This window comes from Orcinus orca, chromosome 9 (genome assembly GCF_937001465.1).
Source record: "Orcinus orca chromosome 9, mOrcOrc1.1, whole genome shotgun sequence".
In the NCBI taxonomy this organism is placed as follows: domain Eukaryota; kingdom Metazoa; phylum Chordata; class Mammalia; order Artiodactyla; family Delphinidae; genus Orcinus; species Orcinus orca.
In genome coordinates, this window is record NC_064567.1 from 87,674,467 (window position 1) to 87,693,679 (window position 19,213).

A 19,213-nucleotide genomic window follows, 5' to 3' on the forward strand; every position below is an offset into this window, starting at 1 on the left:
ACAGTAGATCAAAGACCCAGATGTTAAGACCTAAAACTATTTAAAACTCCTAGAAAAGATGTTCATCTTTAGCCATCAGAAAAACAAAAATCAAAACCACAATGAACCACGAATCCACACGTACTAGGATGGCAATAATCAAAAAGACAGATACTAACAAGTGATGGCAAAAATATGCAAATATTAGAACCCTCACAGACTGTTTATAAGAAAGGAAAATGATGTACGCATTTTGAAAAACATTTGAAAAACTAGAAGCAGTTTCTCAAAAGATTAAACAGTTACCATATGACTCAGCAGTTCCACTCCTAGGTATATACACAAGAGAAGCTAAAACATACATCAAAAATAAAAACTTGCTCATAAATGTTCTTAGCCTCATTATTTGTACTACCCCAAAGCAGAAACAATCTAATGTCCATTAACTGATGAATGGATAAATAAAACAAAATAGTAATATAATAGAATATTACTCAACAAAAAAAGTAATGGAAGTACTGATAGATGCTACAACATGGATGATCCTTGAAAACGTTATGGTAAATCAAAGAAGCTAGTCACTAAAGATCATATTATATGATTCCATTTACATGTAATTCCCAGAATAGAGAGAAAGTAGGTTAGTGGCCGCTTATGGCTGAGGGGGTGGGAAGAAATGGAGGTAACTACTCAAGTGTACAGAATTTATTTTGGGGGTGATGAAAATGTTCTAAAATTAGGTGGTTGGTGATGGTTACAAAATTCTGTGAGTAGACTGAAACATCTTTGAATTGCACATTTTAAATTTTATGGTACATAAATTATCTTTCAATAAAGTTGTTACACGAAAATAAAGAGGCTGTCCTCTATGTACTAATATGGAAGATATGTCAATGATAAATACAAAGGTGCAGCGCATTTGTGTATGGCATGTACCATTTGTTTTACAGATATAATACAATGCATGCACCTCATGTTAACGGACTGTTTCTGGTGGGAGCAACAAGAAACTGACAATAATGGCTCTCCTCCAGGAAAAGGAGCTCAATGACTGATGGTCAGGGAGAGGAATTAACTTTTCAAAAATTCCTTATACTCCTTTCATACTTTTTCAGTTGGGCACCATGCGCACGGCTACTGAAACTAATTATTAATTTATAAAGACAAGAAAGAAAAATAAGGAAAGGCAAAGTGGATGCTGGGAAAGTGGTTCCTATCTCTGACCCCACCACCCCTCCACCCCTCCCCCACCCTTGGCATCTCGGGAGAATTTACTAAAGAACAACAAAATGAACTGTCTAGGGCTGGAAAGCTAGGATAAAAGTCCAGCTCCAAACAACATGCAGTTTTCTGGTAGAAAGCCTGTGGGTTAGTGTGAATACCGGTTCCATCACTTAAAAATCCACGAGAATTCAAGTCAGTGACAACTTCCCTGAGCCTCTCAAGAAAGTCAGAGGTTTATGGTAATTTAAAAGAGATGATACATAAATTCCTTGGTATGGTAACTGTGCACGTGGTAGGCAGTCAATAAAGGTTAATCCTCACGTCCTATTCTCACCTTTCTGGTGTGTGGTTACCATGAACTTGTTTCCTCAGGGCTCCAGCTGTGAATAATAAGGAGGTATACCCTGATATATTATGCATGACAGCGCTATCAGACCTCTGGCCCTTTCTGCTCATCTGTAACTGTGCTAATGCAAAGGTCAGCATCAATCTACCTCTTAACCTCTCTGCTTCTAAACTCATGTATTTTATAATCATGATTGGTTATGAGATTTAAGAAAGTTTCAGAAGCATCTCTATTGTTAATTATCACATATTTCTACAAGGCAATATGACAAAATGGGTTGTACTGCTGCTATAACCATCTTTGGGGGGAAAAAAAAGATGTCTAACATAGATTTTAAAAAGTTAACACGTAAGCAAACTGCTTAATAAACATTCTCCAGTAACACATGACTTGTTCTAACTAGGTCTTTTTTGACAAGTACAAAGTTAAGCCTAATCCTCAAAGACTTTCTTGTGAACTAGGTTTCAATGGACTTTACACAACAGAAGAGTTCCCATCTTAAAAACTGTTTCCCCTAGGTGGAAGACAAAATTTACAATTGCTGGCAGAGAGTTTTGGTCATCTGAAGAGTTATTAGTCCACTGCAATACATTCTGCCTCTTTCAAACTTTATAATTTCAGCCATACACATTCTTCAATATTAGATAAATGGCTTTATTTTTTAAGACTGTTGTTTCAATTAGCACTAATACCAACCTTATTATAGGAATTGTGTTTATAGTTCTTCAAAAATGCTGAAGCACATTAATATTATTCCTGTAGGAATGGCCGTTTTCAGAGACTGGTGGATACCTAAAGAAGCTATCAGAAAAACATTTTCCAGAGAAACGGGAGATTCTGCAAGCACCAAATCCAAACCCAATGGGAGAGGCTCAAGAATAAGGTTAGGATTCCAGCTACAATTGCTATCCAAAGACAGGTTCTAGGAAGAGATAGGACTAGAGAAACAAGAACTAGCATCAACCAGTGAGTCGAATTTCGGATACCCAAACTCTCTCGACGAAAGAGGTAGGGGAAATCTCTCCTATTAATCTGCAATCTCAAGCTTCTCCTTGGGCAGAGTTAGCATTTGAATTTATTATTATACCTTGCTAGTTCTGAAACCCCCAAGCCAAGAATTAACTTAGAGTGCTTCCGGGTCACTGCCATCCCTGGGCGCCTGGAAGAAGTTAAAAACAAATCCTCTTGGGAGAAATGCATCCTCAATCAGGGCTAACTGGGATTCTAAGCAGTTAAGATTGGGTTGGGCAGGTGTGATTTAATAATTTTTTTTCAAATCACCAAATAAATAAGGAAACAATACCCAATGAGCAAGCCAAAAGAAATAATAAACAGCAAAAGTAACTTCAGATACTAGTACTATGAAATACAGAATATACAATAAATATAATACTGATAGAAATAAAGGAAGGAAATGAAAGCACAAGCAGGAAATTAAAGCATGAGACTTAAAATTCATTGATTGATTAGACAACAAACAAGAGACTGGAAGATGGATCTGAAGAAATCATCTAGGATGTACTGGGTTGGCCAGAAAGTTTCCTTGGGTTCTACTGTAAAACAGGAAAAACCTGAGTGAACTTTTTGGCGAACCCAGTATCACAGAAAGAGAAAGAGATTGAAAACATGACGGAAGGTTGAGAAGTAGAGTAGAGAATGAGAAGATCTAACCAATCTACTCTTTGGGCTTCTTGAAGAAGGGAGAAGAAAGAAGAGCTAAGAATTGTCCAGAATTGATAAGGAACATACATCTCAAATTCAGAAAGCACAAAGTGTTCCAGACAAGGAGAAATCTCCAGAACAATAAAACTGAAGAACTCCAAAGCCAAGAGAAAAAAACGGGGGAAAAACGGCCAGATTTTCTACATAGAAATGACAATTACACCGTCACTAGTGGTCACAAAAGAAAGAAGTCAAACAACAGTGGTGTAAGATCATCAAAGTGCTAAGAGCCAAATGACTGTCATTTTCAGTTATATAACTGGCTAAAGAAAACACGTAGGGACTTCCCTCGTGGCGCAGCGGTTAACAATCTGTCTGCCAATGCAGGGGACACGGGTTCGATCCCTGGTCTCGGAAGATCTCACATGCCTCAGAGCAACGAAGCCCGTGCGCCACAAGTACTGAAGCCCGCGCGCCTAGAGCCCGTGGTCCGCAACAAAGAGAAGCCACCGCAACGAGAAGCCCACCCACTGCAACTAGAGAAAGCCCCCGCGCAGCAACGAAGACCCAACACAGCCAAGGGAGGAAGGGAGGGAGGAAGGAAGGAAAACATGTATACATAAAACAAATAAAGGTATTTTCAAATCAACAAAAACTGAGTTTATCATTTACAGACTTCTTCTAAAGAAACTTCTAAAGAATAGATTTCAGGAAGACATGAAACGATGAGGAAGGAAGGTCTAAATTACAAGAAAAAATGGTGATTGATAAACTGGTAAACATGAGTTAAAACAAATAATGAATGTATATTTTCAGGGTGGCAATAAAAATATTACTCAAAATAACAATATTTTAAAAATCAAACTCTTAAATAATAGAACTATTCTGAGTACTTTATTCATAATAATTAACTCAATGCTCAAACAACTCTGAAGTACTATTATTCACCCCATCTTCACAGATGAGGATAATAAGGCACAGGGGGTAAGTTCAAGGTCATACAACTAGTGACTGGAGAGCCAGGAAGGAAGCTTGCCCTACTAGGCAGCAGCTGGAAGCAGTGAAATATTTCCAGACCCAACTTTCTAGTAGAACGAGATCTGCTGCTGTGCCAGTGGACTCGGTAGAAGGAAGGGTAGGTGGTAAATAACTGACACCGGTGAGAGGCTTGAACAGCAAACATTGAAGGACACTCACTGGGATGAGATGAATCCTCTGTAGTACTGATATCCACTTACAGCACTCAGACTTCTCCACTCACAGACTGACTCACTAAGACTGAGAGAAGGCCCAGGAATTGGCATGCTTGGTAAGCACCCCAGGAAACTGATGCAGGTGGTTTAAGGGCCACACTTGAAGAAACATTACCAGATTCATATGTAACCACTATAACCACTACATTCAAGTCCTTTAGTCTAAGATTCTATTTGACTTTAATGAGCTTCTAAACAAGAAAAATCATACTCATGTGTAGTTTGGATACCAGATGTCAACTAAACCCTTAAACAAATAATGTGCAGTTTCAAGCTCACCAAAAGATGACACTAGAAAGGATAAACTGTGGTTAAACAATGGAATAACTACTCAGCAATACAAGACAATGAACAAATACAAGAACATGAATGAACTCAAAAGAACTGTGCTAAGTGAAGGAAGTCAGACTACAGAGTATATGATTCCATTTTAAAAAGGCGAAACTTCAGTGATGGAAAGCAGATCAATGGTTGCCAGAGACTAAGGAGTGGGGGAAGGGTACTAACTGTAAAAGGGCTCAAGGGAACTTCTGGTGCTGATGAAATGTTACCTCACAACTGCGGTTGTGGTTATACCATGTATATGTACAACAGTCACAACTCCATGAATTGTACACCTAAAACTGGTGACTCTTTATTTAATGTAAATCATACCTTAATAAAGCTGACTCAAAAAAAAAAACCGATCATCATAAACACCAGTGAGTTCTCCCCTGTACACTGCTCTTAACACATACTCTCATCACCCTCCAGTTGGTTCAGATCAAATACTCTTCACCACCAAATATGAAATTCTGCAAACCCCCCAGTCATGTATATTAACACATGGGAAACTCACTGCCTAGTTTTAAACCACTCACTAACCTGCAAGGGCAGTACTGAACAGGTAAGAAAATAAAAGCTTTAGTGTTCAACATAAGAGCCTTACCTAAGGTGGAACAGAAATTCAAAACATAAGGTGCTGCTGAGACTAGCACCCATGAAACCAAATGCTACAAATACTCCCCCTTGTATGCACACATGACACAGTACCATCTCAGTTCAGATTTATCTCACAACTGAGGACTGTCTTGAAAAACATCAAACTGGTATCTCTGATGGGGCAGGAGCTATAAAGTACTCCACCAGTCTGATCATCCCACCGACTCAGATCAGAGAGAACTCAGGGACTGTGATATTCTCTCCTACCGTTGTGCTCATAAATTTTGTGATTCTACCCTATAGTCCCAAATTCTGCTTGACTACCCACGTACAGAGAAGATACCTCACATTTGTTCAAGAAATATTTATCAAACTATCTTATTGTTAAAAATGAGTAAAAGCTGTCTTCGTGCATGGAACCAGGTGTCTGACAGACTAGAGCAGACAAGTATACAAATAACAATATAAAACAAGGCAGACCATGGTTCAGAAAGATTATTACCTTAATCACCTCAATATAGTCAAGGTTCCAAGGTCCAGGGAATACAATGAGAACAAAACAAAATACCCAGAAAGGCAGAAATGTTTTCTCTGGCTCGTTTAGTCCCCACGGAATCCATAGAGAAAGTAGTGACAACTGAGGCTGAACTGTGAGGAAGGGCTTTGGAGGCAAGGGGAACCTCAGGAATAAGCACAGGCATGGCAACAGGAAAGTCCAGTTTTGCTGATATACAAGGTACCCACAGGAGAATATTGGCAGAAATGCTAGAAAGAAAGACTGGAACCAGATTCTGACACCCTTGAATGAAGAATATGGAGTTTATTTCTGGTAAGATATAAAACGTCATGCAAAATTTAATCTATATTTATTTTAGGATCTGTAACACAACAGTTCTTAAGACTATACACCATGATCATGTAGAAGCTTTTTCAAAAGACAAAAGCCTACAAGCAGGAGATTCTGACTCAGCAGGTCTGGAATGTGGCCTGGGCACATGTCACTAGGAGTCTGACACACACCCACAGTTAAGAATCTCCGCTGTAAGGAGCCATTACCATGTCTTACAGATGTCTACCGGTAATACACTCAAGTGTGCTTATGACTGAAATACAAGCAAGGAAAGCAAATACTACTAGGCACAGGCAAAGAAAGGCAGATTTCAAATAAGAACTTCTGATGCTCCAAAAGATTTCAGGAATAGGACATTCCACTCTAATAAATGTATGTCTCTTAAAAAGTTATTACACTAATCAGTCTGTTTTAATCACCTACTTCATTCAAGTAAAACCAAATTTTAGTTAATTCCATCAAAATATAAATAATTATATCATTAAGTATTCAGAGTTTAAACTCAGAAAACCATAGCTAAAGGACTTCTAATTTAAACATGACTGATTAACACCATACATTTTTCTTCTCTCCTTCCCGTAGTAAAAAACAAACAAAAAAAAAAAAACCAAGAAAATCCAAAAGAACAAAGACAATGGAATAGTAAAAATCAAGGAACAAGAAATTCAACAATGTTTTTAGAAAACAAAGTCGATGCAGGAGGTAACAAATAGGAAGAACGAAGCACTACAACCGGCAGTGCCAGACATGGACCAGAGACTAGTCCACCCCAGAACCACAGAGCCTCGGCATGAAAACCAAGGACTGGGGAGATGTCAGGTTGTTGGGGGGATGCTACTGAATACACAGAGCTCAGCTGGACAGAGCCATGGCTCCTTCCCCACTCAGCCCTACCCCCAGTGTAGGCAGATTACAACCCTTCCTGAAGCAAGGACTGGATATTTTGGAGAAAGTCTTTGCTTCAGGAAAGACTGTGATCTGGCTACAATCTTTTGGAGAAGGTATGGTAAGGTACTGTGATGAGAAACCATTTTGATAATTAATAGAATCTCAGATTCCTTACTCCACTCTGCCCCGCTGAACAGGAGTAAAGAGAATTCCTTATTGGAGAAAGGGAATAGCCACACCCAGGCCAGGCCCATATACAGTTACAACAGAATTCATTTTTAAAAAATCCTTCTCTTAAAAACTAATAAGCAGGCTTCCCTGGTGGCGCAGTGGTTGACAGTCCGCCTGCCGATGAAGGGGACATGGGTTCGTGCCCCGGTCCGGGAGGATCCCACATGCCGCGGAGCGGCTGGGCCCGTGAGCCATGGCCGCTGAGCCTGTGCGTGTCCGGAGCCTGTGCTCCGCAACGGGAGAGGCCACAGCAGTGAGAGGCCCGCGTACCGCAAAAAAACAAAACAAAACAAAACAAAAAAACTAATGAGCATTTAACATATCACACACTGGGTTCTCTCTACACCTTGATAAGGGTCAACCAGCTCCTATAACCCAGGTTCGTTTCAGGCTTTCCAGCGCTGGCAGTTGATGACTCTTTACTAGGTATGATGCTGAGTAGCTGACTGAGGACAAGAGCTAAGCTTTAGTGCCTACGTGCTTATTGACTTAAATCCTGAAAAAGTGAAATAAGGTTTCATTTAAATGGTTGTTTTAAAATCAGCAGACAGGGACTTCCCTGGTGGCACAGTGGTTAAGAATCTGCCTGCCAATGTAGGGGACACGGGTTCAAGCCCTGGTCCGGGAAGATTCCACATGCCGTGGAGCAGCTAAGCCCGTGCGCCACAACTACTGAGCCTGTGCTCTAAAGCCCGTGAGCCACAACTACTGAAGCCTGTATGCCGAGAGCCTGTGCTCCGCAACAAGAGAAGCCAACACAATGAGAAGCCCACGCACCGCAAAAAAGAGTAGCCCCTGCTCGCCGCAACTAGAGAAAACCCGCACACACCAACGAGGACCCAACGCAACCAAAAACAAACAAATAATAAAAATAAATAAATTAATTAAAAGATTTGTTTAAAAAAACAGCAGACAGGGCTTCCCTGGTGGTGCAGTGGTTGAGAGTCCGCCTGCCGTTGCAGGGGACACGGGTTCATGCCCTGGTCCGGGAAGATCCCACATGCCACGGAGCGGCTGGGCCCGTGAGCCATGGCCACTGAGCCTGCGCGTCTTGAGCCTGTGCTCTGCAACGGGAGAGGCCACAACAGTGAGAGGCCTGCATACCGCAAGAAAAAAAAAACAGCCAACAAAAACTACATACAGCTCCCCCCCAAAATAGGTGGAGCTTAAATATGGCAATAAAATTAATGTTTTATATACTGAATGCTTTAAAGTCAATTTGTTTCTCCTCATTCTTGGATCCATTATAGTACAGTCTGACTTGTGATACCAAGCTAAAATAAAAACTCTTTCAATAGTTCGCTATTTTCTTGGAACACAGTCTCAGGAGTAACTTACCAGGTCAAAGACTTTCCACATTTAAAAATCAAACAGGGGCTTCCCTGGTGGCGCAGTGGTTGAGAGTCCACCTGCCGATGCAGGGGATGCGGTTTCGTGCCCCGGTCCGGGAAGATCCCGCATGCCGCAGAGCGGCTGGGCCCGTGGGCCATGGCCATTGAGCCTGCACGTCCGGAGCCTGTGCTCCGCGGTGGGAGAGGCCACGACAGTGAGAGGCCCGCGTACCACAAAAAAAAAAAAAAAAAAAAAAATCAAACATACTGAGAAACTGCTATACAAAAATCTGTACAAGTGACACCCTCATCATCAGAGAACATCTTTATTGGTAGTTTAACTGCTTAAGATGAGCTCCTGCACATATTCCACTAAAGACATCCCAACAAAGAAAAAACTGTTTCCTTACAATGGCTCATTAACTTTTCTAATAAGTAATAATCCATGCTATAAAAACAAAAAATGCACTATACTCAATAAAGTTTGAAACTTAAAATCTGAAGTAAAATTGCATCAAACAGTAACTGAAAACAATATTCCTAACAATTCAATAAGCATTTTAAGCAGAAAATAGTTTTTAACAGCAAAATTACTGTTAAGTTTTAAGACTTCTATTTTCTTACCTACTTCAGTATCTATTCTGAGTACTGCTAACTCTTTAAACACTATTATTCCACAGTATTCCTTATGTGTTTTCCATCATAAATTACATTCTTGAGAAAGAGCATTCTGGTGTAAATACAGCAGCTGAATGGATAATAACATGAATTTTAAAACACACTTCCAATAGACTTGCACTTACATGCAACTGTAACCTTACTGACCATTTACTACATCATTCTCTGTTTGCTTCATCATGAACAAGAGTGATATGGCTGCAGACCTCACAGAGTATTTTGTTGGAACTACACTGGAATCAGAAAAGGGAAGTTTATAATTTTTTTGATGGAAAAAGCCATCTAAACTCTAGTTCCTGCTATGAGCCAGGCATTATCCAAATGCTTTCACATTTATTCAAATAATCTTTAAAAAGACACAAAGGGCACAGAATAAAAATTTCACTACTGATGCAATTACTCTTTGTGCAAAATGACTCAGGTATAAAAGGGGCCAGACCCACCTTGACCCAGGGCCTCTCAGTCCAGAAAAAAGCATGTTGAGACCACATGATTTCACAACCTTAACTCTATCTGCCCAGAATGGGCCCAATGGCAATAATTCCACGAATGATCTCTTCAGCCTAAATAAAAAAAAAAAAAAAAAAAAAAATCAACTGTAACAACTATTTTTTGCCTAATGTCGGCAAAAAGGAAAAAGCCTCTTCTGAAGAGATTCCTAAAGTGCTGACCAGCCACAGGCTTTCTTTCCACATTTTAATAATCCAGGCAGAATGCAGAATTGAAGGCCACTCCTTCCCCATCTGTCTCTGCCATCCTGCCATACCTCCCTACCCAAGTCGATCTCCTATCTGGATCCAACCCTGTCTCTTCTGCCTTATAAAAGCCATGCTTCCCTACTCCATCTCAGCAGTTACACTCTTCCTTCAACAGTCAGGTCTGTGGATCATCAGTCCTCCACAGAACTCGGCCCTCTTGTAGTTTGGTGACCTGCACACGCATTTTCCTCTCCCAAGCCCAGGTTTCACCACCTTCGCCAAACCACCCAATTTCTGGTTTGGTGTCTTGCACATCACAAAATTTCAAAACTCTGTATTTTTTCTCTCACCTGTGTTTTAGATAGTTGCGATGGAGAAGAAAAGAACCCTGGATAACTGAGTTCTTGCTATACAGATATTTAATCTGTTAGGTCAAGAAGACAGCTAATGTTCAAACATTTAACTTCTTTCTTTAATTTAAAAACATGAAACTACTTCCAAATCCTAAAATAATCTAATCCTTTTCTAAAATAAATTCAATGTCCAAACACAATAAAATTATTTACTTTATAATTCTGAATAATATATGTGTGAATTTAAACAAACAAAAAAGCCTTATCTGGAATTCCCATAGGTACTTTATAAAACAGCCTGACCAGGGAAGGGGTCAGCACAAACAAGGCTCGTGCTACCATGAATTACATTACAGGAACACCTCAAACCAATAATTTAATCCTGCTCACTGTGAACCACTGTCTGTGTTCTTATTCTAAGTAAAAATATGCTTCCAGAAGTGATGTTTTATCTTCACAAAGTAGTAACTGGACTTCAAAGGCACACTGTAAAAGACTCAAATATTCAATATGTTGGTCATGTACTTTTGTTCAACAAGTATTTATTAAAGACCAACTACGTGCCATGCACTGTGCTAGGCAATACACTGATTTACAAACAAAGGGACACAATCTTTGATGATGAAACACACAACAGACTATCATCTCTGAAGATTTTTAATAACAGCTCCAACAAATAAAGATGGATGTAGGGCTTCCCTGGTGGCACAGTGGTTGAGAGTCCGCCTGCCAATGCAGGGGACACGGGTTCGTGCCCTGGTCCGGGAAGATCCCACATGCCACGGAGCGGCTGGGCCCGTGAGCCATGGCCGCTGAACCTGCATGTCCGGAGCCTGTGCTCTGCAATGGGAGAGGCCACAACAGTGAGAGGCCCACGTAACCACAAAAAAATAGATGGATGTAGAGAAGCAAAGTAAGTTTCCATTCCACCAGCACGTGCATTCCATCATGCTCCCAACAGAAAAATGGTTTCTATTTATGGGGTCAGTTGGAATTGCCAACTCTGGGTTTTATCAAATTTCTTTCACGTGAAAAGGAAGACAATAAAGTAATAAAAGAATAAGCACAAAGCTGGCTTCCCGAACCAGCTGCAACTGAAACAGAAGTTAAAATTATAGACCTAGGAAACAGTGGTATTACTTTAAAAATTCTTGTAATGTTTAAGAATGCTAAAGCATAAAAAAAAGAACAGATTAACCCAATACCCACTGGTATGTGTGAAAGTTCTATAAACATATATAAATTGTATCATGATGCAAACCCAATTCTCTATTATCATTTCAAGTATCTCCATTAGTATTCAAACAGGTACTTTGTCAAACAATCTTAGCACCTTTTTCTTCCAACTTTTTTTTGGCCTCTCTGCGTGGCTTGCGGGATCTTAGTTCCCCAACCAGGGATTGAACCCGGGCCACTGGACTGCCAGGAAATCCCCCTCTTCCATCTTTAATGAGAAAATTACCTGCTTGGGCTTCCTTGCTGGTGCAGTGGTTAAGAATCCGCCTGCCAACACAGGGGACACGGGTTCGAGCCCTGGTCCGGGAAGATCCCACATGTCGCAGAGCAACTAAGCCCGTGTGCCACAACTACTGAACCTGCACTCTAGAGCCCGCGTGCCACAACTACTGAGCCTGCATGCCACAACTACTGAAGCCCACACGTCTAGAGCCCATGCTCTGCAACAAGAGAAGCCACCGCAATGAGAAGCCCCACACCACAACGAAGAGCAGCCCCCACTCGCCGCAACTTGAGAAAGCCCGTGCAAGCAATGAAGACCCAACGCAGCCAAATTAATTAATTAATTAATTAATTAATTAAATCTATTTAAAAAAAGAGAAAATTACCTTCTTAATCAAAACAAACAAAAAACAAAAAAAACCTCAAAAAACTCTTAAGTGAACATAAAAACAGTAATTATAAAATTTAAGTTCTAGTTCTTTCAAAAATCAAGCTGAAAATGATTAGCATAATCATCTTCCTATGGATAACTTTGACTTACCATTTAGTTCTCTCTGTATGTGCACCTATAATCTAATCCAGCTCTTCTGTTTCTCCTTCCAGGGACCACCACCACCATTTATACACCTCAGTAGTGAACAGAGAGCCTGGGAGTTATCCTCAACTTCAGTCCCGGCCCCTAAATATGACCAGCCACCAATGAATTGGCCTCCTTGATGTCTACAGACCCTCCCCGCTTCCCACCACCCTGTTGTACTCAGACCACAAATGCCCCTCAACTGAATTATTACCACATGTTACCCTTAGCCTCCACCCACCCAATTTATGTCCCACACTGTAGTGAAAGTAACCCTTCAAAAACACAAATCTGATCTCATTTCTTTCTTAAATCCTTTTGCCCTTGAGATAAAGCAAAATATTCTTAACATGATAAATACAACTCTGATGATCTGGGCCCTGCTTAAGGGTCCAGCCTCATCTAACCCCTTTGCTCTTTTTTTCTCTCCCTCTTGTTTATTATATTATATTCCATTATTTCAAACATACAAAACCGGTATGCCCACTTGCAATATTAACAAACCTTGATATTTCATCATAACTGCCTCGCATCTTTTAAATGAAGGACTCAGTTATTACAGGCAGAGCTGAAGCCCCCGGATTCATTCCCCTCCTTCGACAGTTAAAAGCTATCCTGAAATTAAAGACTCATCATTCCTGTGCATGAGTCTACGCATGCATGTTTATACATGGTTTATACTTTAACCATATGGCTTGTACCAATAAACATGTACAGTCTGTGCATGGTTTATACTTTAACCATACAGCTTGTACCAATAAACAATATGTGGTATTATACTGTATGTCATTTTACAATTTTTTTTCCCATTCAGTTTGTTTTCTGAGATTTACCCATGTTGACGGAGGTAACTCCAGTTCTCACTGTAACTGTCATATAGTATTACATCATCTGAATATTCACCAGTATATTGAGCCCTTTTCTCAATGAACGTCTGGGATGTATCACCTTATATTATCACAAACACGCTGACATTTTCACACACATCTCCTTGTGCAGGCATACAAGGGTTTCTCAAAGGCAGACTCTGTCAAGCTACACTCAGCAACTCATGAAACCAATATTCTTGGTTACAGACCATGTTTTATTAAAAATGAAAGTAGAAAATGTGTGTTTCATATATAAGAGTACTGCTTCTTTAAACATATTTCAGTTATACACAGACAGGTCAATGTATGCACTGGGTCACAAAAGAATAAAATATGGAACCCCCTTGCTTGAAAGTGTGTATCTAGAAGTAAAACTCTAATGAGCAGGCTATGCACACCTTCAACTCTGATGCAGTGATGATTCACAGAATTACCCACCTGGAGTTTTTCTTTAATGTGTGAGGTAGGGCTCTAGTACTGGCTTATTCCATATGGATGACCAATTGTCCCAGCAATTATTTATTTTAGATCAGATTACAAGTTACACATGTTCAGTGAATTTACAGATTACTTCAGAAGAAATGGCTTCTGCACAATATTAAATCATTCCATCCTATGTTCACCTTATGTTCAAGAGGGCTTTTACGTCCTCAGTAATATTTTGTCATTTTCTCCATAAGGGCCATGCATAGCTTTGAAAAGAGTTACTTCTAGGAATTCAGAATCTCTGTCCTTTGTTCAAAAAAGATCTTAACACATTGTAACTACCCAGTAAATACTGGGTTGGCCAAAAAGTTCGTTTGGGTTTTTCTGAACAAACTTATCATTTGGTTAATGTCATCTCAAGTTTCAGTTTGCCACCATCTTACATTTGGGAACACTTAGAATTCCAAGTCAAACTGCAAACTGTCTGAAAATTTACCTTGCCATTATACCTGATTTTATTTCATGAATTTTGTATGTTGAGCTACTATTTAAAGTGAACTTAAACATCCTCCGTGGCCAAAAAAGTTTCAAATGTTTACTTGCTATATCAAAGTTAATTTTTTTCATGAGCAAAAAGCCCTAATCTCAAGACACACATGAGCTTAAATATAAAAAGGGTGTTAAAATATCAAATCAACAGATCTCCTTTCCTAGAATGTTGCCATCATCCAAAAACTGTCAGTAAAATTTGGCTTGCTTTTTTGCCTATAAAGTCCGTGGACAATGGATTTTATTTAACACTAGCAACTGGCCTCTCCCCATTTGCACTGGAGAATGACTGCTGCTACTACCCCTGGAGCAGGCTACAGACAGCTGCCAACCAGCACTTAAGCTCATCTGCCCTGGTAACTTTCTATTTAAGACTCACACTTGAAGCCATGAGTTGTTGCCATGTGTGTTACGTCCTGGATGAAGTGCGGCAGGGCTTCCAAATCATCCACCGGCCCCCCTCTCACAGATGATGGCCACCTTACTCCCAAAGCCACTCAAAGTATGACCCCATAGCCTATATTTTCACTCAGAACATCTCAAATCTTCTAAATTTGGTGAAAAACTACCCAGCCATTTTTTACACTGTTAATTAGACACAAAAAAAGAAATCTTATGTATAAAGTTTAATAGGCTGCATCTAGAAAACAAGCACTCTTAAGACTGTGGAGGGTACTTCCCTGATGGTCCAGTGGCTAAGACTCCAAGCTCCCAATGCAGGAGGCCTGGGTTTGATCCCCGGTCAGGGAACTAGATCCCACATGCCGCAAATGAGAGTTTGAATGCTACAACTAAAGATCCTGCATGTAGGAACAAAGATCCTGCGTGCCGCAACTAAGACCCAGCACAGCCAAATAAATACATAAATAAATATTGAGAGAGAGAGAGAGAGAGAGAGAGAGAGAGAGAGAGAGAGAGAGAGAGAGAGAAAGAGAGAGAGAGAGAGAGAGAGAGAGAGAGAGAGAGATGTACAGTCCTTTTTTCTTGTTTTTCCTCCTCTGGGTTCCAAGTTCATACTGTGACTTTAGAGATTAAAAAGGTTTTCAGAAACACATGTTTATGAATTTGGAAGAATGCAGAATCACTCTCAGATACCTCAATACCCCCACCAAAAATCCTATGGCTCCCTCCCAGTGTTTAAAAATGCTCATCTCTTTCAACGATGCAACTATTCCTATTCTTGCAACTTCAAAAGCCAAATTAACTGTGCCTCAAAATCCAGATTTCTTTTCACGACTCAGTACTCATCACATCACACATCACAGATGTTCTTCACCTTCCATTCAGACTCACTTTACTGCATCCTCAGGAGTCCTCAAGAAATTTACGTATTTGCCTACCACTAAATTCATAGACATCGACAAGAAAAAAACCAGGCTCACCTATTTCTCCACTTCCTATTCCAGGCAGGTAAGAGAAAGAATATGAACCTCTGTGGCCAAACTACCAGTATAAAAAAATAGCAAAAGTTATTTTGTTATAGGATAAAGTACAGTCTTGTTAAAGGACAGTCTCTTCAACAAATGGTCTTGAGAAAACTGGATATCCACATGCAAAAGAATGAAATTGAACCCTTATATTACACCATACACAAATATCAATTCAAAATGGTTTAAAGATTTAAATGTAAGGCATAAAACCATAAAACTCCTAGAAGAAAACACAGGGGAAAAGTTTCATAACACTGGTCCTGGCAATGACACTAGAAGCTCAGGCAATGAAAGCAAAAATAGGCAAGTGGGATTACATCAAACTAAAAAGTTTCCATATAGGAAACAATCAATTAAAAAAAGTATTAAATGTAATAATAACAAGGGAGATTTAAATGAGTGCTAGGCACTGTCTTAAGCACTTTACCTATGTTCACTTATTCAATCCTCCTTACAACTCTATGATGGATATTGTTACTATCCTCCATTTTACAGAATAGAAAACTGAGGCTTATTTGATTTATCCCTGGTAACTCGGGAAGTCAGAATTATATCAAGGAAAAGAATGAAAAAAAAAAAATCCAACAAGACCATTTAACAAGCCTTAAATTATAGCTAATTCTCCCTACCCCACCCTCCTACTTTTGAATTCATTTTTATACCCTTACCTCATTTGCTGCCAAACAAACTAACACCATATGCCACAGACCACAGGAAATCCATTTACCAGTTAAAGGAAAATCTGTATCTAGAACAAATGCCATTTATTGAAACAGTAACTCTAAACAGAACTTTTTAAAGTACAGAATGTATTGTTAAGGAAGAACATTTTAGATTTTAATGTATTTATTTTGTCATATTTCTTCTGTCAATGAGGTAGATGTATTAAAGGCACTAAAAATATAGTAATTCAATTCCCTCTACCATGTTTTGTATTCAGTGGGAGAGATGATGTAAAAACTGAGTTGCGGGCTTCGCTGGTGGCGCAGTGGTTAGGAATCCGTCCGCCAATGCTAGGGGCACGGGTTCAAGCCCTGGTCTGGGAAGATCCCACATGCCGCAGAGCAACTAAGCCCGTGCACCACAACTGCTGAGCCTGTGCTCTAGAGCTTGCGAGCCACAACTACTGAGCCCGTGCGCCACAACTACCAAAGCCCGCACACCTAGAGCCAGTGCTCCGCAACAAGAGAAGCCACCGCAGTGAGAAGCCTGCGCACCACAACAAAGAGTAGCCCTGGGTCACTGCAACTACAGAAAGCCCGCACACAGCAACAAAGACCCAACACAGCCAAAAATAAATAAATAAAATAAATAAATTAAAAAAAAAACTGAGTTACTATAGAATACTTTACTGTACTCAATTATACAGAAAATGTAATGTTCTACTAATACAAAGCAGTTCTGAGCGGCCAAAGAAATATTTTTTCCTTTCTCTTTCATTAATAACTATTATTAACAAAATAGGAGAAAAAAGCACAGCAAACATCTCACAACCTACCTTGACCCTCAGAGAAATGAGGGAGGGGGAAATAAGTGACAAGGGTAAACATCCATATCCACAAGCTATTTTTAATCTACTATTCTTAAAATAGGAAGATTTTAGTAACAAAAATATGAATGGTTGCCAAAACCAATATCCTAAGTTGATATGGGAGAAATAATAAAAAGAAATGGATAAAGTTCACTATTAAGTGTGAACTGACTAGATGTTACTAGAAAAGTACAGTGTCTGGATTTAGATCTTTCGAATAACATTTTAAAATTTTCCATCTGAAGCTGCAAAAGCACATCAACTTTCTGACAATATCTCTCTTCAAAAACGTTACAAACAAAAATTTTTGACAATCCAATATCTGGATACTAAAGGGAATTATGAAAGATGCAATAAAAGTTCTTTAGATGTACAACGGGCACAAAGTAAAAATGTAGAAATAATAACAACATCACTTTTATTCTTTTACTTTGGAGTGAAACTAATACATGCTGTCATACAGCACTTTCTTATATATAACATTGTAGTTTACAAAGAAACACTTTAGTTTCTGCTATATTAACTTTAACTACTGCTCACAGAAATAACAGTCTCTTTGCTGCCATGTCACTGTGGAAATGAAGCTGGAATGTCGCTAGCCCACCAACAGTTATTTAAAAAGCAGATACCCAAGAGAGCAAGAAAGCTGCCACAAGTTCAGCTCAACAAAGCAAGCATATATAAACACCTCAAAATTTTAAGAGACATTGTTGCTTTAAAGAGCCATTCTTTTTGTGCTAACATACAAAAATCCAGATATCTAAATATCTCATCATTATTATATCAAACATATAGCCCTAATCTCTGTGACAGAGATATTTCTCTCCCTCCCTCTCATTCAGGGATAAAATTCTAGAGTCAGGTTCCATGATCACAGAATAGGAATACGGCCTGGTAGGATGACTGAGGTTAAGTACCAAGGCCAAGAGCTGAGAAATATCAGGCAAGCACATACAGGGCAAAACACTGAATACACTGTCAAGTAAGAGTGGTAACAAAAAAGAAAAATCAAAGCAGAGTCAGTGTCCCAGGGATGTAGCCCAGGAGCCAAGACAAAAATTGCACAATAGCTTTTAATTTAAGAACAAAGTGGTTCCGATGAAAATGATGAGGACTTAGTGATCCAGGAAGGTTTCAAGGGGATGTAGGATTGAACTGGTCCTGACCTGAAGGTAGAATACAGGCACGCTTGGGGAGGACATTTTACAACAAGAGACTCAGTCCCTCTACCAGCCTTAATAAATTAGAGCAGGGGGCTTCCCTGCTGGCGCAGTGGTTGAGAGTCCGCCTGCCGATGCAGGGGACACGGGTTCGTGCCCCGGCCCGGGAGGATCCCACATGCCACGGAGCGGCTGGGCCCATGAGCCATGGCCGCTGAGCCTGCGAGTCCGGAGCCTGTGCTCCACAACGGGAGAGGCCACAACAGCAAGAGGCCTGCGTACCGCAAAAAAAAAAAAAAAAAAAAAAGTCACCTATCCTGTGACCCTGCCTTAGGAATTTATTCATAGAAAACAATCCAACCATTTTTCAGTTAAAAAGAGTGCATAACAATTATAAAGAATCACTGTTTATAGTAGCAAACAATATTACAGGACCTTATGAATCCAATATGCTTGAATTCATTAAAAAATAAGATTTATTTTTTAAATGAAATTTACAGTCAGTAGTACATTAAAGCAAAAATGGCCATATTAAAAACTGTATTTAGTAAATTGTCATTAATCACAAACTTGCAATGAGTTTGCAAAAGAAAGTAAACACAAAAATATTCACAAATGAAGTGACCAGTCATAAAATTAAAGTATCTCTCCCTACTTAAACAAAAAAGAGACACAGATCTATTTAATGGAGGCACAGATTAGTCAGTTTTTCTCTGAAACTCAGCATCTGATAACAGAATGCAGATATCAGTACAATTCAATGAAACTAAAAATCTTGAAAATATACAAGACTTCAAGG

At 39.6% G+C, this 19,213-nt stretch overlaps 1 protein-coding gene across 17 annotated transcripts in view; it reads right to left on the reverse strand.

Moving 5' to 3' along the window:
- SRPK2 (SRSF protein kinase 2) overlaps window positions 1–19,213 on the reverse strand; it is a 243,025-nt gene that overhangs the window by 82,529 nt on the left and 141,283 nt on the right. The gene's annotated exons all lie outside the window — the stretch shown is intronic.